At 39.5% G+C, this 25,291-nt stretch overlaps 1 protein-coding gene and 1 long non-coding RNA gene across 3 annotated transcripts in view; one reads left to right on the top strand and one right to left on the bottom strand.

The window, feature by feature from the left end:
- Positions 1-2,295: 2,295 nt before the first annotated feature.
- Positions 2,296-25,291, bottom strand: part of LOC129927907 (uncharacterized) — a 31,863-nt gene continuing 8,867 nt past the window's right edge. The window contains exons 3-4 of the long non-coding RNA XR_008779560.1: positions 20,304-20,415; positions 2,296-2,404 (exon numbers count right to left, since the gene is read on the bottom strand). This is a non-coding gene — a long non-coding RNA (uncharacterized LOC129927907). The remainder of the gene's footprint in view (positions 2,405-20,303; positions 20,416-25,291) is intronic.
- The window catches only part of LOC106063109 (putative protocadherin beta-18), a 66,199-nt gene continuing 62,340 nt past the window's right edge, over positions 21,433-25,291 (top strand). The window contains exons 1-2 of one of the 2 annotated variants that reach the window (XM_056039720.1): positions 21,433-21,573; positions 24,986-25,115. The gene's annotated coding sequence lies outside the window, so the exon portion shown is untranslated. The remainder of the gene's footprint in view (positions 21,574-24,985; positions 25,116-25,291) is intronic. The other variant, XM_056039722.1, reaches the window with a different exon arrangement.

The raw sequence follows: 25,291 nt of genomic DNA, 5'->3' as shown, positions 1-25,291 counted from the left end.
GTCCAGACTTGCCAAATCCCAAGAAAATTGAACAGAACTAGGTCTGCACTGAATTTTCTTTCGATTGAACAAAGCTCAAGTTCGGCACTTCATTGAGATGCTGCAGAAAGATCCCAGGTATCACATACAAAGACCGCATCATAAATAAAGAGATTAGAATAACGATTGATACAGCGATTGAACACCAACTTTTTTCAAAAAATGCACGCCTAAACTCTGTGGCTAATACCACAAGATCCTCAGAGCTCTCAAAGACCTTCCTTCAGGGAACAGTATCAGGAAAAAAAAGGAGAAGCAGACAGAGAAAGCGATGGGAAGACAACATACAATAATGGACAGGCCTGCCATTGAAAGGCAAAAGGCTAGGTGAAGATGACAGAACAATAAAAGTTTGAGAAGTAAAAAAGAAAACTATTACTACTTGTAACACAATCTTTGGGATTTAACATTTTAAATTCTTTTGAGCAATAAATTCGTCCTTTTGAGTTTTTAACTGAATTGAAAAAGTAAAATACCAACAAAAATGTCAAATATGTCCATAGTGATTCGCGGGACAGGGATATATGTTGTATATTACATGAAGTATTTCAATCTTAAACGACTGCTTTGAAGAAGTCAGTGTCACACATCACACACCACGTAGGTGTTGGAATGGTAGAGGAACAGCTCTGTAATAGTTGATGCACAGACACACATACATATATATATATATATATATATATAGGTATGTGAGTTGATGTCACAGTTTCTGAAGAATCCTAAGTGCTAGGGTTTAAAGAAACACAAGGAGGAAAGTCTGTGACTTTGTTATAAGATCCAGTTGGTTAACAATAAGTCTGTACTATGCTATAAGATCCAGTTGGTTAACAATAAGGCTGTACTATGTTATAAGATCCAGTTGGTTAACAATATGGCTGTACTATGTTATAAGATCCAGTTGGTTAACAATAAGGCTGTACTATGTTATAAGATCCAGTTGGTTAACAATAAGGCTGTATGCTAATTTGTCTGTATCTAGATTCCAGAGTACTTTTAAACAGTAAATATTCATGTCAGAATTAGAATACTCCTACACAAAAGCGCGTAGTAGTTGGGTTTTTGTCCATCCTTAAAATGGGCGGGGGTGTGACCCCACTGCTTAAGTAAAATTGAAGTGGTTTATAAATATACAAAAGTAAAGGGGACCGCTGATGATCAGCAGAATGTCAGTCTAATTAAAGTCATTGCTGCCTGATTTCACACACACATTACAGACTGTCCAGTCTTGTTAAGATCATGACCCCCCCCTCTTTGCCTCTATTTCTTTTTTCTTCTTCACTCTCCTTTGCTCTTTTTTTTTTAACTTTCTTAGTTTCTCACACACACACATACACTGTTGTCTACAATTCTTTTTATTTTTATCTCACTCTTTTTTCTCTCTTTCTATCTCTCTCTCTCTCTCCCTCTCTCTTTCTCGTCTATGTTTAGTTCAAATCTTGTTAAAGAGAATTGTCTTGTGTTGTTGAATTAAATGATCTTTAAAACACACACAAAAAATAATTCTTGTTATCTCTGTGTACTCAGATCACCCTGCAGCACTCCTACACAAATGTATCTATCTTTCACTTCTTTCTCTCTCTCTTTCTCCCGTTGTCTATCAGCCTCTCTCTCTCTCTCTCTCTCTCTCTTTATGTCTCTCCCAATCTTTTTATGTAGCTTATTTGATCTCTTCTTCCTTTTCTTTCTCCATCTCTCTCTTTCTCTCTCTTACTATCTCATTCTTAATTTCTTTCTCTGTCTGTCTCTCCGTTCCTGTGTATTATGGCTGCTTCTCTATCTCTCTCTCTCACTCCTCTGCAACTAATGTTCTTTCACCTATCAGCATTGAGACTAAGACAAACAGCAATACAAATGATCACGTTTCACAAAGTTATCCTTCTTACGAAACACTCAAGCCTTGTTTGCATACATGAAGAGAAGAAATCTTTGAGAAAATGAATTCAATATATTTGTTTCTATTGAATCTGCCCTCATTACTATAAATCATTAGTGTGTGTGTGTGTGTGTGTGTGTGTGTGTGTGTGTGTGTGTGTGTGTGTGTGTGTGTGTATGTGTGTGTGTGTGTGTGTGTGTGTGTGTGTGTGTGTGTGTGTGTGTGTGTGTACGCGCGCGCGCGCGCGCAGCGTGGTGCATTCTCAAATACATGTATTAGTTGGACAAAATATGATCTGGAAAAATACTTTAAAATTAAATAATTCAATCTAGCTAAATAATTACTTTCGAATCTTAAAAAAAAAAAAAAGTTAATTTTTCATTGCTTTATTTCAAAGGACACACAAGGAAATAATTGTCTTGCAACAGTGCTGGTCTCCGTGGCACCAGCATCAGGCACATGCCACACATTTGAGCAGAGCAGGAAACTTTTCTGAATTGTTCAGAGTAATAAGTTTGATCATTTCATTCACATTTTTGTTTTTATCGTATCTAAATATATTCGAATTAATTTTGTAAAAAATTTGTTTACACTTGATGTTTTGAAAAACAAAAGGAAAATACTTTGCGCGTTTGTGTAACATGACCAATAAAAGACATTGACCATTTTACAACTAATTTTGTAAAAAATTTGTTTACACTTGATGTTTTGAAAAACAAAAGGAAAATACTTTGCGCGTTTGTGTAACATGACCAATAAAAGACATTGACCATTTTACAACTAATATCAATTCCCTATTAGAATTGGGCAAACTCAAGGGACGTCGAAAATCGCCAATTTCAAAATCCCAATCTTAATCTGGAATTCTTAGCACTCGGCCAGCACGCCCCCGGCACGCCCCCTTAAAAGGCTTAAACGTAATGCAGTGAACATTCCCCCCCCCCCGCAGCCTACTTGAAGCACAGGGTGAGCAGAATACTTGTTGAGCTTCTTGTTGAGGAAATAAAACCTGAAACATTGGACCATTTGTTGAGCTTATGAGGAACTATCTGTCATGAACATATCTAATTATGTTTCTCTCTTCTCTTGTGATCATTAGCACAACATAATACGCAGGCTTTCGGAATAGACACAAGATAAACAAGGAGGCAGTTTGTGTTGCTCGTAGACGACTTCCGCGACACATTACGTCACATCAAGTACAAAGTGAATATATTAAAGCGAATTGACTTTTAATTCTTCTTTGACAAGTGTCCACACGTATGTACATATAGAATATAGACTTAGTTTTTAGGAAACAAAAGTTCACGCTTTGTATGACCATAATGAAAATTGTTGCACCTACTATAGCACATTTTAGTTGGAGTTTTTTACCTTCGGAGGGGGAAATAATTTAATATAAAATAATAAAGAATGGTAAAGGTTTTTAAAAAATAAAACTTTAGCATTTTAACTTTAAAATCGGATCGAAAGAAAAAGAAAAGAAAGAGGGAAAAAGGAGAAAGAAAGAAGTGAAGTAGAAAATAATAAAAAGATATGAACATAATGAACGAAAAGGAAGGGGGGAGAAAGAAAGGAATAAAGAAAAAAGAAGAAAGGAAGAAAAATGAAGGAAGGAAAGAAAGGAAGAAAAAAGAAATCAAGGAAGAAAAAAAAGGAAAAGAAAGAAAGTCTTTGCTGAGATAGAGTTGAACAGAATGAGAATTGAGAAAAAAAATAAGTCAGCATGTATTCATTGAAGCACGATTAAAATTGTGAAGTAACAACTTCCCCGGCAGAATACAATCTCAAATTGTCAACAGCATAAACACGTGACGTTGTTGAAACTGCCAAGAGGAACAAACATTTCGATGTTTCCATTCTCTTCAGCGTGCACATCAGGTGCCTGGTGTCGGGTAACCAGCGCCCTCTGACTCCCCCCTTTCCAAAACACTCACACAATTTTCTCAGTCCACCCCCCACCCCCATGAACTGGGCTTCTTGGCGTCTCTCGTTCGGCTTCTCTCGTTTCACAACAGACTTCTCTTTCGGTCCCGGGAACCCGGAACAAACCAGAGTCTTCAACGCGAGTAATGCCATCTGCAGCAAGAACGTCAAGAAAAAAAAAAAGTCCGTGAGATGTTTTCCAAGGAGGCTGACGTCAAGGGCACGCTACACGTCTTCCGTGGCGGTGAGCCTGTACCAAGCGCGGAATTCAAACTGTCTGTACCGTTATTCAGCGGCTCCATGGTTCGTAGAGTTTCTTAGCACTCCCCCCCCCCAACCAGCCATAAATACATTGAGCTAATGCGTGGAGATTAAAGGCACGTGTAGAGGCCATCATGACCAGGTCTGCTGGAACTGTGAAGGTTTTTGGAAGATTAGAAAGAATCAGAATCTCACATCTCTCTCTCTCTCTCTCTCTCACTTTATGAAAAATAAATGTACACCTTGATCTAACCCAGTCCTCCCATTGCTCTTTGAAATTCAATTCTGGGAGAGAGAAAAAAAAACAATAACTTAGCACCGAGCCAACTCAAGGCAACGACTAGTTAACTCTTAGACTTGAGTAGCTGGCGTGATTGGACTATAAAAGGTCTTGACATCACCTGTCTTGTATTGTACCTTGTAAAGTTTTCGGGAGATTGCTTTCACGCCGTCTATGTAATTAGCAACTGTGAAGATTGTCAACTGATAAAACGTTTGCCTCGTCCTAGCGTTGAAAGGATTCGGTAGATACTTTCTCTCTCTCTCTCTCTTTGCTCTCTCTCTCTCTCTCTCTCTCTCTGTCTCTTTCTTTCTTCTCTCTTTCAGCTGTTATTTCCCTAATACCTTTCGTCCATGTTTCTTCATTTTTTTCACCTTATGAAATGAACCAAGATGTCATCAAATATTATTTCTGTGTGTCGCTGTGTCTCGCAAACAAATGAACCAAGATGTCATCAAATATTATTTCTGTGTGTCGCTGTGTCTCGCAAACAAATGAACCAAGATGTCATCAAATATTATTTCTGTGTGTCGCTGTGTCTCGCAACCAAAACGAACACACAATGATATTAAGTAGAGAAAGATTGCAGATGAAAATAAAAGTGTGTAAGAACAAATAAAAACAAGAAGTACAATCCAGATAAACCACATTAGGGATACATAGATACTACTAGACTGAGACTCTATTAGTACTAAGTTATGTCAGCAAACTAATGGCCATGAAAAGATATATGGTCAAATCACGAGGTCATTACGATGTTTACAATAGTATAATACTGATGAACAGTTCATAATAAAATAAAAGGCCACAGTAAAAGTCTCTGTCAAAATAAACACGTCGTTACCCTAGAGGATTCTATCACTAACTGATTTCCAGTCTCTAACCCAAAATATCCCAAACGTCACTAGTCCCGTTCAATATACGTCTCCTATGGTGCCTCGCTAAATAACTAATACTATAAACAAGGTGTCTAACACTTACACATTACCGACATTCCTTCAGCTAATTACGTCTACGTGTAATAATGTGTCCATCTAGTTGTGCATGTTAATTAGAGACTTAAAGTCTACTAACTCATTAGTTTTCCAGGCTGATACAGGCAACCCATTCTAATGTCACTAGGGAAGAAGGAGCACTAGAAACGTTCCTTTATCTTTGAGTTTTTCAGCGTCTTGTGTTTTTGTATTTGTCAGTTAGCGTAGGATAGATGAGAGCACGACAAGAACTTCACAAGGCTTTGATCAACAGGACTCTTGGTAGGCTCAAAGTGTGTGCTCAAATAAAGGGACTAGCCACATTTAGTCACGTGATTCTCTATATCTTCTATACCAATTACGTAATACACAATAGCTATCACGTGACAGTTGTTTTCGTTGTTTTATCAATATTATCAGGTGGCTAAATGATGTTTGTTTACGATTGGTGAATGAGGTCCATTAGACTATTTGGTTAAAACAACGAATTATAAGTGTCCATTTAGCCATGCTTCTATTGTAGGACTTGTGATAGACATGGGAAGAGAAGTGGGACAGAGTAAAAGAAATACTTTCAAGTGACACATTAACATTCACTTCAGAAAACAAAGTGCAAGGGAGGATTTTTTTTTCCTCATATCTCTGACTAGACACAACTCTAAGACTTTACCGAGAGATGGAGTTTTGATAACATACCAAGAGATTGTATTCAACCGAAAGGATTCGCGCTAGAAATACCCATTTAAACCAAGAATATTTTAACTTAGTTGTTTAGTAATGACAGTAGAACATTCTTCTAATGAGTAATTACAAAAAAAAGCAGTTCAACTCTTACCACATGGTCAGCGTATGGAATGAATTAGTGAATGGCGTCCTCATAGAGCAATGTTCTCACAGAGCGATGTTCTCATAGAGCGATGTTCTCACAGAGCGATGTCATCATAGAGCGATGTTCTCACAGAGCGATGTTCTCACAGAGCGATGTCATCATAGAGCGATGTTCTCGCAGAGCGATGTCATCATAGAGCGATGTTATCACAGAGCGATGTCATCATAGAGCGATGTTCTCACAGAGCAATGTCATCATAGAGCGATGTTCTCACAGAGCGATGTTCTCACAGAGCGATGTCATCATAGAGCGATGTTCTCACAGAGCGATGTTCTCACAGAACGATGTCATCATAGAGCGATGTTCTCACAGAGCGATGTTCTCACAGAGCGATGTTCTCACAGAGCGATGTCATCATAGAGCGATGTTCTCGCAGAGCGATGTCATCATAGAGCGATGTTCTCACAGAGCGATGTTCTCACAGAGCGATGTCATCATAGAGCGATGTTCTCACAGAGCGATGTCATCATAGAGCGATGTTCTCACAGAGCAATGTCATCATAGAGCGATGTTCTCACAGAGCGATGTTCTCATAGAGCGATGTTCTCACAGATCGATGTTCTCACAGAGCGATGTCATCATAGAGCGATGTTCTCACAGAGCGATGTTCTCACAGAGCGATGTTCTCACAGAGCGAGAGCGATGTTCTCACAGAGCGAGAGCGATGTTCTCACAGAGCGAGAGCGATGTTCTCACAGAGCGATGTTCTCACATAGCGATGTTCTCACAGAGCGATGTCATCATAGAGAGATGTTCTCACAGAGCAATGTTCTCACAGAGCGATGTTCTCATAGAGCAAAGTTCTCACAGAGCGATATTCTCACAGAGCGATGTTCTCACAGAACGATGTCATCATAGAGCGATGTTCTCACAGAGCGATGTTCTCACAGAGCGATGTTCTCACAGAGCGATGTCATCATAGAGCGATGTTCTCACAGAGCGATGTCATCATAGAGCGATGTTCTCACAGAGCGATGTTCTCACAGAGCGATGTCATCATAGAGCGATGTTCTCACAGAGCGATGTTATCATAGAGCGATGTTCTCACAGAGCAATGTCATCATAGAGCGATGTTCTCACAGAGCGATGTTCTCATAGAGCGATGTTCTCACAGATCGATGTTCTCACAGAGCGATGTCATCATAGAGCGATGTTCTCACAGAGCGATGTTCTCACAGAGCGATGTTCTCACAGAGCGATATCATCATATAGCGATGTTCTCACAGAGCGATATTCTCATAGAGCGAAGTTCTCGCAGAGCGATGTTCTCACAGAGCGATGTCATCATAGAGCGATGTTCTCACAGAGCGATGTTCTCATAGAGCGATGTCATCATAGAGCGATGTTATCACAGAGCGATGTTCTCACAGAGCGATGTTCTCACAGAGCGATGTTCTCATAGAGCGATGTTCTCGCAGAGCGATGTTCTCACAGAGCGATGTTCTCATAGAGCGATGTTCTCACAGAGCGATGTTCTCAAAGAGCGATGTTCTCACAGAGCGATGTCATCATAGAGCGATGTTCTCGCAGAGCGATGTCATCATCGAGCGATGTTCTCACAGAGCGATGTTCTCACAGAGCGATGTCATCATAGAGCGATGTTCTCACAGAGCGATGTCATCATAGAGCGATGTTCTCACAGAGCAATGTCATCATAGAGCGATGTTCTCACAGAGCGATGTTCTCATAGAGCGATGTTCTCACAGATCGATGTTCTCACAGAGCGATGTCATCATAGAGCGATGTTCTCACAGAGCGATGTTCTCACAGAGCGATGTTCTCACAGAGCGAGAGCGATGTTCTCACAGAGCGAGAGCGATGTTCTCACAGAGCGATGTTCTCACATAGCGATGTTCTCACAGAGCGATGTTCTCATAGAGCGATGTTCTCGCAGAGCGATGTTCTCACAGAGCGATGTTCTCACAGAGCGATGTTCTCACAGAGCGATGTTCTCACAGAGCGAGAACGATATTCTCACAGAGCGATGTTCTCACAGAGCGATGTTCTCACAGAGCGATGTTCTCGCAGAGCGATGTTCTCATAAAGCGATGTTCTCACAGAGCGATATCATCATATAGCGATGTTCTCACAGAGCGATGTTCTCATAGAGCGAAGTTCTCGCAGAGCGATGTTCTCACAGAGCGATGTCATCATAGAGCGATGTTCTCACAGAGCGATGTTCTCATAGAGCGATGTCATCATAGAGCGATGTTATCACAGAGCGATGTTCTCACAGAGCGATGTTCTCACAGAGCGATGTTCTCATAGAGCGATGTTCTCGCAGAGCGATGTTCTCACAGAGCGATGTTCTCATAAAGCGATGTTCTCACAGAGCGATGTTCTCAAAGAGCGATGTTCTCACAGAGCGATGTCATCACAGAGCGATGTTCTCACAGAGCGATGTCATCATAGAGCGATGTTCTCACAGAGCGATGTCATCATAGAGCGATGTTCTCACAGAGCGAGAGCGATGTTCTCACACAGCGAGAGCGATGTTCTCACAGAGCGATGTTCTCACATAGCGATGTTCTCACAGAGCGATGTCATCATAGAGAGATGTTCTCACAGAGCAATGTTCTCACAGAGCGATGTTCTCATAGAGCGAAGTTCTCGCAGAGCGATGTTCTCACAGAGCGATGTCATCATAGAGCGATGTTCTCACAGAGCGATGTTCTCATAGAGCGATGTCATCATAGAGCGATGTTCTCACAGAGCGATGTTCTCACAGAGCGATATCATCATAGACGATGTTCTCACAGAGCGATGTTCTCACAGAGCGATGTTCTCACAGAGCGAGAGCGATGTTCTCACAGAGCGATGTTCTCACAGAGCGATGTTCTCACAGAGCGAGAACGATATTCTCACAGAGCGATGTTCTCACAGAGCGATGTTCTCACAGAGCGATGTTCTCGCAGAGCGATGTTCTCATAAAGCGATGTTCACACAGAGCGATATCATCAAATAGCGATGTTCTCACAGAGCGATGTTCTCATAGAGCGAAGTTCTCGCAGAGCGATGTTCTCACAGAGCGATGTCATCATAGAGCGATGTTCTCACAGAGCGATGTTCTCATAGAGCGATGTCATCATAGAGCGATGTTATCACAGAGCGATGTTCTCACAGAGCGATGTTCTCACAGAGCGATGTTCTCATAGAGCGATGTTCTTGCAGAGCGATGTTCTCACAGAGCGATGTTCTCATAGAGCGATGTTCTCACAGAGCAATGTTCTCATAGAGCGAAGTTCTCGCAGAGCGATGTTCTCATAGAGCGATGTCATCATAGAGCGATGTTCTCACAGAGCGATGTTCTCACAGAGCGATGTCATCATAGAGCGATGTTCTCGCAGAGCGATGTTCTCACAGAGCGATGTCATCATAGAGCGATGTTCTCGCAGAGCGATGTCATCATAGAGCGATGTTATCACAGAGCGATGTCATCATAGAGCGATGTTCTCACAGAGCAATGTCATCATAGAGCGATGTTCTCACAGAGCGATGTTCTCACAGAGCGATGTTCTCACAGAGCGATGTTCTCACTGAGCGATGTCATCATAGAGCGATGTTCTCACAGAGCGATGTTCTCACAGAGAGATGTCATCATAGAGCGATGTTCTCACAGAGCGATGTTCTCACAGAGTGATGTTCTCACAGAGCAATGTCATCATAGAGCGATGTTCTCACAGAGCGATGTTCTCGCGAAGCGATGTTCTCACAGAGCGATGTTCTCATAGAGCGATGTTCTCACAGAGCGATGTTCTCACAGAGCGATATTATCATAGAGCGATGTTCTCGCAGAGCGATGTTCTCTCCCTGTTATCCTGTGTTAAGAAAGAGGCTGATCTTTACGTTTCAACATTAACGTTTACTGAGTGTTGTTGCTCGGTCGTTGGCTTGTAGCTCCAAACATCTAGTACAACTGAACTGACCAAGGCGTAGTAAATTCTTATTGAGGTAAACTTGAGCAGACTTCTTTTTAAACACGCCCTTTCTGTCTCTCGCCTCTCTCCCTTCTATATACAACTATTAGGACAGACCAGCTCATTATTTCATCAGAAACGCTCCAGCCTAAACGAGATTAATTGTTATAGAACACTGGCCCACGACGTCTACAGTTCGCAACCTGTTGGCAGTTTAGGCAAATAGTCACTTCATTAGTCACACATCACCACAAGTAACGTGACAAGGAGCTATTGGTCTTAACTGCCCACAGGTTGCAACCTAACCAACCAAATACATCTACTCCCCTTTCCTCGTCGCTACCTTGAAAACACACACACGCATATACACTCCAAAACACTCGACGTGTAAAAAAGCAGCAAATGTCTCCCACTCCGCCGTGTTTTCAGATTCTTTTTAAAGCATTTTTTTTTTTTATTTTTCAACTCCCGACTTCATTTCCTGTTCCTCGAGATTTACTTTAAAAAAAATCTTGTCGTAATATGAAATTTGGGGATATGGATATCAATGTATTCATCATCTTATATTGCTATAAATAAACTTTGATAAATACTTAGCATTGTTTTCCACAAAACTTTTAGGGAACAGACAATAGTTTGTTTTATTCTTAGATAATATAGGCTAAAATAAAGTTATTGCTAATACTAATACTATTTAATGAGTTTATTGACAAACACGATGTACAAGCACTTCTTCCCTACTGTTACTAGAACATCTAACATGTTGCTTGAGCCAGACAGGAAAACCAACGACTTGGCAGAATTTAAGTCATTGGTAATTATGCATGGTTAGATTGACCTAGAAACACACGTAATCATCTTCTATTTTGAAGTAACGTCTGTATTTCATAAGATAATACAATGAAAGACACTGTTCTCGAAAACGGCTTTAAATATTTCCTAGAAAGTTGACAGTTGGTGTATATTTTGGGGCAAAGAACTACTAGCTAATTTGCAACACTTTTAAAACTCTGGTTTGACCGTTATAGTTTCCGAAAAATTATATTCAAAAATTAAATTTGTTCTAGACAATCTTTATCTTGAATAGACACATCAGCGTCCATTTTTTTAAAACCTATCAATCATTAGTTATTTAGAGTAAAATAATTGCTCATACCAAATGTCATCAGATTCTTAACAGGAGGAATTGACCGAATTGCTTTTCTACAATATCTCTATTCACATTAAAACTTCATGGAACCATTATCCAGGAACCTGGATGCTGATCTCAAAAGCGGCTCTAACAATTTTCCTAGAAGTTTAACAGTTATTTTATATCGCTGAGAAAAGTATTACTAGCTCGTTGGCCACACGGGGAAAACTCTAATTTCATCGTTATAATTTTTCAAAGTAAAAAAAAATTTTTTTAAATGTTCAAAGTTAAAAATAAAAATAAACAAGGTTACAAAAGACTGTTTGTGTGGAAACACAAACTCAAAATCGGCCCCCGAAGTGGTCCACCCAGGTAGGCTTCAATATTTTAAGAAAGAACATCCAAATGAAATTATATCAAAGACAAATGAGAGATAAGAATGGAGAAAGAAGGTTGACAGATCTTGTGTAGTGCCCCAACGGTGCAGCAGATTAAAGGATAGGTGCAAGTGAATGCAAAGCTAGATGTGAACCTGGCCTAACTAGTTCCCCTTTCAGACCTTGTGGTCTATAGGGCAGATGATGTAAAGTTCATCTGTTTTTGTGGCCTACGGTTAACGAGAGTGTCATGTAGCCAGCACAACGACCAACTGCCTTTACTTTTCCCCAACTAATATCAGGTACCCATTGGAGCTGGGTGGACTCAGAGGCGCCTAAGGATTACGAAGTTGAAAATCCCAGTCTTCACCAGGATTCGAACCCGGGGCCCCCGGTTCGGAAGCCAAGCGCTTTACCGCTCAGCTTTTAATTTTGGGCTCCTCTGAGTCCACCCAGCTCTAATGGGTACCTGACATTAGTTAGGGAAAAGTAAAGGCGGTTGGTTGTTGTGCTGGCCACGTGACACCCTTGTTAACCGTAGGCCACAGAAACAGATGACCTTTACATTATCTGCCCTATAGGCCACAAGGTCTGAAAGGGAAACTTTTTTTTACTTTACTTTTATAAGCGTTGCTTATATTTTTACGTAAATCTAATATAGTTATCTTCTTATATTATACAGACGTTACTTCAAAAAAGAAGATGATTACGTCCTACAAATCATGCAAATTCAGTCATGCATATTAACCAATGACTTAAATTCTGCTAAGTCACTGGTTTTACTGGCTAACTCAGGCAACCCATTCCATGCTCTAATAGCACTAGGGAAGAAGGAGTATTAGTACAAATTTGTCCTAGCATATGGGATGAGGAATGTGCCTTTATCTTGGTGGTTTTCTGAGTATTTTAATTACTTTTGTTTTTGTATTTGAAGATTATGGTTCAGTATTTTATGTATAATTGCTACTTTACTTTTGAGTCTTCTGTCCTGAAGGCTTTCTAAATTTAGTGATTTTACTAAAGGTGTTACTCTAGTCAAATGTGAATATTCGTTTGTTTTGAATCTCACTGCTCTATTTTTGTGTCTGTTCCAGTTTTTAAATGTTTTCTTAAGTTGAGGGGTCCTAAACAGAGGATGCATATTTGAGCTTGCGCTCCTAGATCTAATTTTTTACCTAATTTTATCTAATTTGTAATTTATATAGGCCAGGGCTATGATGTTTGTAATTTAGTGTCTTTTTAGTTTATATAGTTCAGTGCTGAGTATTTTGTAGTTTCCGCTATTTATAACTTTCTGCTAGTTTTAGTCTTTTTCTGTTATTTGTGTTTTACTCGTAGAAGAAAAGTAGTTTTTAAAATAGTTAACTAGCCTTAGAGTTGTGGATGTTCTTTCCTATTTTTTGTCCCTGGTTAGTTCTGCTTATTTTTGTCTTAGGCATTTGCGTTGGATTGGTTGTTATTTTTTAATATCAGTTTATGTGCAGGTCTGTAAACGGTATAGAGCCCCCATATGAGTTTAGAATAGAAATAACTTTTTATCTTCCTTTTTGTATTTTTGTAGGATTTAAATTTTAAGATTCTCTTTTTAATGCTGTTTAATTTGGTATATAATGTTGTGTAGTCCGTGTCTTTAGTAATTTGCTAGATTTTATTGTTGTGTACGGCTAGGTACAAATTAAGGAAATCGGTAGTCCAGTTTAGTTTTAGATAATTAGCGTGACGTCATGCTCTCCGATATGTTCGCGCTGACTAGTTATAGCTAGCTCCGGAACCACGTTAAGCTCTCTTTGGTCTTGACCAGTGGTCAGTGCTGGTAGTGGTGCCTGTATAATTATTTTCTTGTGTGTAATTTCAGCTGGGACTGCCTGTAAGTTGGAAAATGTTTCTATTTTTACTTTTTTTAGCTAGGTTTATATCGATTGTTCGTACATCTATTGCTTTAGTCTAGATGTAGACTGATTAGTGTAGTGGCATCACTGGCTAGTTAATTAGCCATGATTACCTCTGATGGAACCGGAAGTTCCGTAGACTTGGGTAGCGTCACCCCCTTGCGCCATCCTTAATGCTTTAGCTTTCCTATACTATGTGTAAATATTTTATTATTTTATGTCTTTTAAAAGTATTTTTATTAATATTATTATATTGTTAGGATAACGGTTCTAACAAGTTGGCATGTGTCCGATTTTAATTTTTAATGTAAATGATGGCTGCGTCCTACTCAACGCTCCATGATGGCGGCTTTGTTAAGCCAAATCTAGATTTATGTTTATTATTGTCTGGCCCAACGTGTGTTGTGGCGTAAGCTTTTAAGTCGGTATCATAATAATAATAATGTATGGCTTTTTATTAGCTAAATGAAGGTAATAGTATTTACATGATGCATTTAGGTATGTGTATGTGCTGGACTAGATCTAGTTCATTATTATTTTGTTATATTATGTCTTATGTTTTACGTATTTGTAATTGCAGGCTATAATTCCTGCCTGTCTGCCTAACTGTCTGCCGCAGTTATTACTGTTGCCTTATAGCTGTTGCCCTATAGCTGTTGTTTTATTGCTGCTGTACAGCTGCCATTATTTCTGTGTTAGTAGCTTACTGTTGTAGTTTTGCCAAATAGCTGCTTTATTTGTTAGGTTCAGTTAAGTAGGATTGATCAATCGTTTATTAGGTGTATATTTAGTTTTATTACTGTTGTTTTGGTTTCATGTAAATAAAGTATATATATAAGTTGTTTTATAAATTTAGTTGGTTGTTTTATTTTTAGTTTTTTCCTTTTAGTTTAGTTTAATTTTAGTTTGATTGTGCTGTCTGGTTGCTTAGGCGAATCTAGCCCCTTGGTCGCAGACCGAGGTGCACAGATTGGGCCCACCCAGTAGAGCTACCACCTGCCTAATGTAAAATATTGACCAAATGTTGAGCAGGAGATAATAACAAAAAGGCCTCACTCAGTATCGCTACCCTGACCTGCTCACACATATTCTATTATTGGCCTAACCAAGGTTAAATAACATTTTAGTTTTATGTCCTTATTTGATTTATAGAAATTTCTTTTAAAAATCCTAATGCTTTGTTTGATTTTTTTGATAGTTTCATCAATATGGGGATTCCATGAGAGTTTTTCATTTATTATAACACCTAGGTATTTTGCGTTTTTAGTCTGTGTTACTGGTTTACAATCAATTCTAGACCTAAAGGTGTTACTAAATATTCTAAAATGGATCTTAATCAGAACTTTAGGTCTAGTGTTAGCTCTAGATGTCAATATATTCAACATACCAATGAGTAACGACCTTTATACGCTTTCCTCGCTGTCCGAATCAGCTAATGCGTAAGTTCTAGCATCTGACAGGCGCGGGTTCAATAACCGTATGAAACCAAATACTTATTTTTTTTTTATTATATTTCAAGTTTAATAATGGAGGTATTGTCTTTTTTTAATTTAATAATGTTTTCTTGTTTTTCCAATAAGCTACCTCTATTCAAGTCACACATGTATGGGGCGGGTGGTAAAACGCTGATCCTGAGTACAGAGTAGTACAGACGTAAGTTTTCTGTCGAGACTCCTAGGTAAGCAACACTCTTGTGTCCTAGGTACAGATGTTCCATGTTGAGACTCCCTGGTAAGCAACACTCTTGTGTCCTGAGTACAGACATTCCCTGTTGAGACTCCCTGGTAAGCAACACTCTTGTGTCCTGGATACAGATGTTCCCTGTTGAGACTCCCTGGTAAGCAACACTCTTGTGTCCTGGGTACAGACGCTCCCTGAAAAGACTCCCTGGTAAGCAACACTCTTGTGTCCTGGGTACAGACGCTCCCTGTTGAGACTCTCTGGTAAGCAACACTCTTTTTCCTGGGTACAGACGCTCCCTGTTGAGACTCTCTGGTAAGCAACACTCTTTTTCCTGGGTACAGACGCTCCCTGTTGAGACTCTCTGGTAAGCAACACTCGTGTCCTAGGTGCAGACGCTCCCTGTTGAGACTCTCTGGTAAGCAACACTCTTTTTCCTGGGTACAGACGCTCCCTGTTGAGACTCTCTGGTAAGCAACACTCTTTTTCCTGGGTACAGACGCTCCCTGTTGAGACTCTCTGGTAAGCAACACTCTTTTTCCTGGGTACAGACGCTCCCTGTTGAGACTCTCTGGTAAGCAACACTCTTTTTCCTGGGTACAGACGCTCCCTGTTGAGACTCTCTGGTAAGCAACACTCTTTTTCCTGGGTACAGACGCTCCCTGTTGAGACTCTCTGGTAAGCAACACTCTTTTTCCTGGGTACAGACGCTCCCTGTTGAGACTCTCTGGTAAGCAACACTCTTTTTCCTGGGTACAGACGCTCCCTGTTGAGACTCTCTGGTAAGCAACACTCTTTTTCCTGGGTACAGACGCTCCCTGTTGAGACTCTCTGGTAAGCAACACTCTTTTTCCTGGGTACAGACGCTCCCTGTTGAGACTCTCTGGTAAGCAACACTCTTTTTCCTGGGTACAGACGCTCCCTGTTGAGACTCTCTGGTAAGCAACACTCTTTTTCCTGGGTACAGACGCTCCCTGTTGAGACTCTCTGGTAAGCAACACTCTTTTTCCTGGGTACAGACGCTCCCTGTTGAGACTCTCTGGTAAGCAACACTCTTTTTCCTGGGTACAGACGCTCCCTGTTGAGACTCTCTGGTAAGCAACACTCTTTTTCCTGGGTACAGACGCTCCCTGTTGAGACTCTCTGGTAAGCAACACTCTTTTTCCTGGGTACAGACGCTCCCTGTTGAGACTCTCTGGTAAGCAACACTCTTTTTCCTGGGTACAGACGCTCCCTGTTGAGACTCTCTGGTAAGCAACACTCTTTTTCCTGGGTACAGACGCTCCCTGTTGAGACTCTCTGGTAAGCAACACTCTTTTTCCTGGGTACAGACGCTCCCTGTTGAGACTCTCTGGTAAGCAACACTCTTTTTCCTGGGTACAGACGCTCCCTGTTGAGACTCTCTGGTAAGCAACACTCTTTTTCCTGGGTACAGACGCTCCCTGTTGAGACTCTCTGGTAAGCAACACTCGTGTCCTAGGTGCAGACGCTCCCTGTTGAGACTCTCTGGTAAGCAACACTCTTTTTCCTGGGTACAGACGCTCCCTGTTGAGACTCTCTGGTAAGCAACACTCTTTTTCCTGGGTACAGACGCTCCCTGTTGAGACTCTCTGGTAAGCAACACTCTTGTGTCCTGGGTACAGACGCTCCCTGTTGAGACTCTCTGGTAAGCAACACTCTTTTTCCTGGGTACAGACGCTCCCTGTTGAGACTCTCTGGTAAGCAACACTCGTGTCCTAGGTGCAGACGCTCCCTGTTGAGACTCTCTGGTAAGCAACACTCGTGTCCTAGGTGCAGACGCTCCCTGTTGAGACTCTCTGGTAAGCAACACTCTTTTTCCTGGGTACAGACGCTCCCTGTTGAGACTCTCTGGTAAGCAACACTCGTGTCCTAGGTGCAGACGCTCCCTGTTGAGACTCTCTGGTAAGCAACACTCGTGTCCTAGGTGCAGACGCAAGACGAGATACAAAACAAAACAAAGCAGATGAAATGAAGTGAAGGAACATTGAGCGTGCTACAATACTTCTTGATTGTATCACACACACACAAATGTTTTGTTATACTGGAGCGCCAACAACGCCTAACAGTACGGGCTGCTGCAAGGTATCTCAGTGTCTTACCGGTGTGAGCAGCATTCTTGTGTGTCTCGCACTGGTAGCACTCAGGTTTGTGAGAATGCATTAACGGCTAGAAGGAGTGACGAGGTGTTAGAGGAAGGGGGGAGCGTGTAGAGCTCAGCTGGGGGATGGTTTAATTACGAGTAGTTTACTGAGTGCTATTTCATCTAATTCCCCTATAAACATCTTTATCTCCATAACAACATCTGCATGCTTGATTAGCTACGCCACAGGGCGTTCTATTCTTAGCATATTCCAGGGACAGTTGTAAGTTTTTCACACGTGTGATTTATGTGATGTTTCATTCATCCTCAAAGACGAAACAATTACTTAGTTTTAAGTACTCCCCCAAACTTAATAGCAACTAAAAGCAACCTGAATGTTTGTTAGTTTGTTTTTTATTTTAATAGGCTTGTAATAAGAAACAAAATCGGTGAAATAAACTCAACAATTTAAAGACTTTTTGAGTAGCGTTTGTTCTAATAGCAGTAATAGCACTCTAGCAGATGTTTAAAACACAATATAAAGTATACTATCTACCGCCTACTTCAGTCCCGAAGAGACTATTGATCACCCCGTGGGAATGAGGTGAATGCCTGAGGATTAGCTAAGGTCGGAACGATGTCACCCGTTCAGCTGATCTATCCGAAGGAATGGCAATAGTTAGGGTGTAAAACTGTGGGCTGCAAACTACCTATGGGTCGCCGGCTCTAGATTTTTCATCAGGCTTGACTTCCGAATCTTTTCCCATATTTGGGTATAGCTGCAAGTCAGGAGAGGCTTGAATTAAGAGTTTTCTTCCTTTCCCCAACCTAGAATGATCTCCACCAATCCGGTAACATTAGACAGAAACTTGGTCTCGGCTTCATTCCCAGCCATTAGCAGAAATCTTTTCAAATGGCCTAGAGTTGTATATGGTCCCAGCGATTTGTCCACTTAATGGACTTTATCTAAAGATTCTAGTACTGAAATGATAACCTTCAATAAACGGACATTCTTTTTCTCTACCTCTGTATAAGTAAACATACAGATTTTCTCAATCACGACAGAACTTCTTAGATTGCGTTTGTAGCGTCCAACTATATTAAATGAGTCAATGTGAAATGGCTGCTTGATGTACACAATCATTTTCAGCCCATCTAGATCTTCATGCCAACTTTTATTTTGTCTAAGACTAAGCTTAAGAACTAGACTCTATTGGGAAAGTTTTAAAATGACTTGGTATAAAATGAAAAGTCGTTTGTCTTTTAAAGCATGAATCTACTCTTGTGAACAGACACCATTCAAATATTTTCTTTAAGATTTAAATACATTCATTCACATGGACAAGTTTAAGTGACAGTGCAACTCATTGGTCCAATTCCAAACAAATAGACACTTAAAAGCTTTACTGTTTTCAAATGAAGTTTTAACTTAAAATCCTGACAGATAGATATAGATATAGATAGATAGATAGATAGATAGATAGATAGATAGATAGATAGATAGATAGATAGATAGATAGATAGATAGATAGATAGATAGATAGGTGGATCGATAAAGAGAGAGAGAGAGAGAGACACTGGCGGATCCAGGGGTTGGGGCGGTAGGGGCGATCGCCCCCCCCCCCACCTACTCGGCCGACCCCTCCCCCCGAAGGGGGGGGGGCGGACGAACTTTAGTATAGGATTCACACAATTTGTATATGAATTTATTACTTATGTTAAAAATATATACTAATTATTTATATTTCAACCTATTTTTAGATTATTACGCCCCCCCCCTCTAGTATGTTGGCCGATTTGGTGGGTTCGGGAGGGGGCGATGGTATCAATGGTATATATATATGTGTGTGTGTGTGTGTGCTCGCGCGCCCGCTGTACGCACGTTTATGCATAGGGTTAGGGTTTACTGGGCGTTAGGTTTAGGGTTTGGAAAAAAATTGCCCCCCCCCCTCCACTCCAAAGTTCTGGATCCGCTAGTGAGAGAGAGAAAGAGAATATAGTAGAATATAGGATAGTTTCTTAATATTAAAAATGGATGTATTCTGATAGCTTACTTTGTCTACGTCTTTATTTCTGAGAAATACTGATCCCCCCCTCTCATTTTCCAATCAATAACCCCATCCCCCCCCCCCCGTAAACAATCTGCTTATAAAATCCAAATTCATCATTCCAGAAATACACAAATTCTTAAGGTCACGGTCGTTCAGCCTGTCAGCAACTTGTCCTCATGTATCAACTCCTTGATTTTCAGAAAATACTTTTCTTACTGCCAACAATTCCCTGAACCTCACTACAAAGGAAGTAAAGCGACGCCTATGCCAGCCATTTATCTGTCATTATGTGGCAACTGTTACCACACCCCCTTCTCCCCTTACGTTTCTTTTTTTTAAGTTCGTCTCCCCCCCCCCCACCACCACCACCCCCTGTCCATAGCACTTCAAGCCAACTCTTCCCTCCACATCATCATACATTTAAAAATCTCTCATTGCTGAATGTTCCAGAGAGAGAGACACTTCAGTTTTAAAACCTAGATCTCAAGTGGGACCTGGAAGTGGCATGGCTCCATTGCGCTTTGTTCATTTTTTTTAAAGGGGGAGGGGGGTGTTTTTTTCTCTGTGTTCTTTTGAGAACGTTTTTCTACTTAGTTTCTAGAATTATCAAATAGTCTTACAAGACGTTTACATAAATAGAAGTCTAGAAGAATGTCTGCTTTTAAAAATACTTTCTTCTGCTCTTGAGACACAGACACAGAAATACAGACAGGACTTTCATTTCCTTTGGGTTTTTTTTTTTTCATTTGAATAAAACAGTTCACTAAAAGAATCCTAAGAACGAGGTGTTCAATGTCAAATCTAAATATGACGCGACATTTTCATTCTTGATTTGTGTAAGATTTGACTTGACTTAAATCAGCTGTCAGTACTAACATCAGCTGTCAGTACTTACATCAGCTGTCAGTACTTACATCAGCTGTTCACTAAGAGTCTCACAGTTAACATTTCACTTTTTTTCCCTATCAAAATGATGAGCCTGAACAGAATTCATGTTTAAACAACGAAGCCGCACAGGGTCGCACCCTAAAATAGAAACAATATTTCTATATACATACTAAATATACAAAAAAAATAAAGAAAGATTAAATCAGAAATACTTGTACTATAGGTGTCATAACTCTAGCATCAATTAAGATAATTATCCTGAAAGTCTTCAACAGAGTCATGGGGCCAATACAAAAATACAGCCTGCTAAAATAATTTTATGTGTGAGTTTTCTTGTTTCTAAGTACACAGACTAAAAACTCAAAATATCTAGGTGTGGTAATAAATGAAAAGTTTTCATAGAATCCCCATATTGACGAAATTATTTAAAAAATCAAACAAAACATTAGGGTTTATTACAATAAATTTTTATATATCAAACTGGAACTAAACTGCCATATATCCTAGGCTAGACCAATATTAGAATATAAACACTCTGTCTGGGACACCTCAGCTCAAGAAAACAAAGACAATTTTTCCTATTCCATATGCTAGGACAAATTTTTAGAAGTGCTTCTTCTTTTCTTAATGCTATTAGAGACTGGAATAGGTTGCCTGAATCAGCCAGGAAAACCAACGACTTAACAGAACTTAAGTCTCTGATTAACATGCATGACTAGAAAAGATAATAGGTATCTGTACACTCTACTCCTGAGTACAGTTGAGAACAATGAATACTCCCAGCTGTACACAAATCGAAACCCAAACTCCCATTACGAATGTTTACTTATTATTCTTATCATTATTTTAGAGAGAGACACTTTTTTTCCCTTACGTGTTCAAAGAACGTTAAAAAAATGTGCCCCCCCCCCCCCACTCGAGTGAACTTTGATGAGTATGTCTTATTTATTTTATTTTGATCCTGAAGAGACTCACTTCTCTCCCAGATGAAGACAAATGGAGTAGGTCTGTGTGCATCTGGTTGAAGGTAGCCTCCTCTAAGGAGTACTTAACCAGCGAGAAAGGGAGGGGGGGGGGGTAGGACGGGTCATTGAGAGGACGCAGTACAGGCCGTGAAGAAAGAGAGCCACGCATGCGCAGAGTGGTGCAGGAAATGATGAGTGGCAGAATTAAAACTGTACTGACAGTGATTAAGAAAAAGAAATTAGTTTCAAGAGAGCGCATTTTAAAACAAGAAAATGTTCGATTCTGTTAGGAACTTTCTTATTAGTAGACATACTGCAATTCCAAAAGAAGGTAATCCTCATTAGTTCTCTCTACACTACGCTTCTCCGTTAGTTCTCTTAACTCTGCACTATTTATTCTTACTAGTTCTCTCAGCTATGCACAACAATTCCTCATTAGGTCTCTCAATTCTGCACTTCAATTCCCAATCAGTTCTCTCAACTGTGCACTACGATTCTCCATTAGTTCTCTCAACTCTGCACTACAATTCCCTTTGAGTTCTCTCAATTAAGTACTACAATTATCCATTAGTTCTCTCAACTCTGCACTACAATTATCCATTAGTTCTCTCAACTATGTACTATAAGTCCTCATTAGTTCGCTCAGCTATGCACTATTTATTTTTACTAGTTATCTCAGCTATGCACTATAATTCCTCATTAGTTCTTTCAGTTATGCACTACAATTCTTCATTAGTTTTCTCAGCTATGCACTACAATTCCCCATTAGTTTTATCTGTACTATTCATCCCCAATAACTCTGCGCTACTATTTCTCATTAGATCTCTCTGTACTATTCATCCTCATTAGTTCTCTCAGCTATGAACTACACTTCCTCATTAGTTCTCTCAACTCTGCACTACACATTCCTCTTTTCTTTTCTCAATAATGAGCTCAATACAATTGATATTATCTACAATGTTGCCTACCTCAAACACGAGGCTTAGAGCAAAGTTTAATGCATACATACATACATAAAAAAATGTAAATTTTTAAACAGGAAATTGGACTTTGCTAGGCTTTGTCAGACGTGACGTTGAAGGACTTTTATGAGAAGCGAACAGTAAGATTTAGTTTTATGATCAGTCTTTTCAAATTTAGACTTACGTCAGTCAACTTACCTGGCAGGCTGGCTCGTCTAGCAATTTAAATGTTTTGTAGCATTAAAGTATGAAACAGGGAGAAACAAAACCAGGTCTTATTGATTCAATTCATAGTTCATTAAGTGTATATTTGGACACAGTAAAAAGTCTGTGATTAATACAGACATCTAGATGTACGTCTATAAGTTTAGTTCTGTTTTCACACATCTATTCAAGACACTCGTTCATGGAACCTGGATCCATGAACCTGGAAAGCTGATCTCAAAAACGACTCTAAGTATTTTCCTAGAACTATAACAGTTGATATCTATCGCTGAGAAAAGAATAACTAGCTCGTTGGCCACACCGGGAACAACTCAGTTTGAGCGTTATCATTTTTCAAGTGAAAAATTAAATAAATTTAAATTTGGCTAGAGATCTATATCTAGGATTCTAGGTCTAGATCCAACATCGGTTTTGAAAAGACTATCGCTTGCTTGAATGGACAGTCGCGTTCGGGAATTTTCTAATGTAAGGCTTTATTAATTCAAGAGTTTAATAAATTAATGTTCAGGATAATTGTGCGCATTGTCTTGTCAGTCTAGACTTCTATTAGATCTAAAAATTCTAAATGCTTATCATTTGAATATTATAATATCAAGTGTACTAGATCTCTAAATTCTTTCTCTTGCAGAAAGGGGAAGGGGGCGAGGTAAAAAAATGTTTTTAAATCTAACATTCATTCATTTAAAGAGAAAAACAATTGCTCTATACGTTGCATAGAGGAGGTATTGTCTTTTTAAACAAGCTAGGCTACTTTTAACGTTTTTCTAGTTTATTATCTGTCGCTATTAATATGATTATTATTATTATCTTCTTTCCATATATCTTTCTCACTCTTTGTCTCTATGTGTCTCTCTCTCTCTCTCTACATATATATATTAATACGGCTTGTCTTCGAGTCCGAAAATTAATGAGGTATATATAGATATATGAACGCCCATGCTGAAGCGCAGATATCTTTGGTGAAAATGTTCTAGTAGTCTTAGTTGCTTTCTGTATATACCCATAGATCCATAGAGAAGGGTTGAGAGAACCACTGCCTGTTCGACAATGATTTTTGTAGAAAGGTGGAGTGATTTATTCCACCCCACTCTAGCTTGGAGGCGCCCTAAAGCGCTGCTTGCTTTATGAGCTTCACTTGAAAGTGCTACGTCATTGGATATTGTGCTTCCCAGTAGTTCCCCGATATATAGTGTTGTCCATTTAGGGTGAACTTTGGGGCTGAGTGTATTTTTGGGGGGATTTCTGAAATATGACTTCTCTTTTTTTTTGTATGTTTATTGTTAAACCAATAGAAGTGTGCGCGGATTCGTCAAAGGCGTGCTGGTGCTTATAAGAGCAAGTAAGGGGAATAATCCGCACGGAAAAGCTCTGTGACGACCATCTCTTTTGTTTAAGTATGAGATAGTAGGCGCGAAGGTTGAACACACTGCTGTCTGAGCTGAACCTGAATAAGATTCCTTCGTGCAGTCACTGCCTCATTTGACCCAGCAATGCGCCAAAGAAGATAGCAAACAGACTAAGAGGAAGCACACAACCCTGCTTTACGCCATTTTCTATGGGGAAGGGATCAGATAAGTCACCAGTTTTGTCCAACATAACTACTTGAGAATATATTGGAACCTAGGAGGGCATCCAAGCTTGGATAAAATCCTCCGTAAACCAGATGTCAGTTGCTCGAGCAGCTTTCCATCAGCTAAGAACACCTGGCGATCCAAGGAAATATGCACCACCACCAAGAACAGGCTCTTCAACACCATTATGAAGCCAAAACTAACGAGCAGACACCTGGAGAGCTACAATAGAAATACACATCAATACCTGCCTCAAAAAGATTCTTATGGTTAATTAGCACGACGAGATCACTACTGGAGAATAGTAACAAAGAAAAAAAAGCATCAGGAGCTCATTGAATATGGTATTATTCAGAGACGCTGGAGATGGATAGGTCATAACTATCGCAAGCCTGTATCCAACATCGCAAGGCAAGCCCTCACCTGAAACACCCTAGAAAAGAGGAAAAGGGGACGGTCCAGAAATACATGGCGCTGAGATTTGGATGCTGATGCCATCAGATGGGCAAGACATTGGTACATTTGGAGAGACTCGCACAGGACAGAGACACCTGGAGGAAGCTGGTTGGTGGCCTTGGCCACAGACGGAACCACGGAAAGAGATGATATTATAACTATAACTATAAGTATAACAATATCATATATTATATTATATTATATTATATTATATTATATTATATTATATTATATTATATTATATTATATTATATTATATTATATTATATTATATTATATTATATTATATTATATTATATTATATTATATTATATTATATTATATTATATTATATTATATTATATTATATTATATTATATTATATTATATTATATTATATTATATTATATTATATTATATTATATTATATTATATTATATATACAAACAAACTTTTTCTTTTTGCTCTCTTTTTTTAACCTATCAGGCGGCACCATTGATTGTAACTCATATACTTTTTTCATTTTACTTTTCGAACAAAAAATGTGTAGCTAAATTGAACTTCTAGCTATCTGGTCAGTCATCGGCCCAGCAAGACAAGATGTCTGCTAATCTGAACAAATCTCACAATGCATTGTTGACATCACGTGACGTGGAACAGTACCTCAGTTTTTACCTGAGGTAAGAATTTCGTAAAACGTTGTTTGAAAGGAATAACCTGAACAGAAGTATTTCAATCTTGATGTTCCGGTTTCTAAGGAGACTTTAGATCAAAAGAGCAAGCGAAAGGAAAAAAAAGCTAACTTGTTGTTTTGAAACGCAATACAAATGAAAAGAAAAAAAAATAGAAAGAAAAA

Source organism: Biomphalaria glabrata, chromosome 8, assembly GCF_947242115.1.
Source record: "Biomphalaria glabrata chromosome 8, xgBioGlab47.1, whole genome shotgun sequence".
Lineage (NCBI taxonomy): Eukaryota > Metazoa > Mollusca > Gastropoda > Planorbidae > Biomphalaria > Biomphalaria glabrata.
The sequence above is the reverse complement of the archived record's forward strand: the minus strand, read 5'-3'. Positions and strand labels throughout refer to the sequence as shown.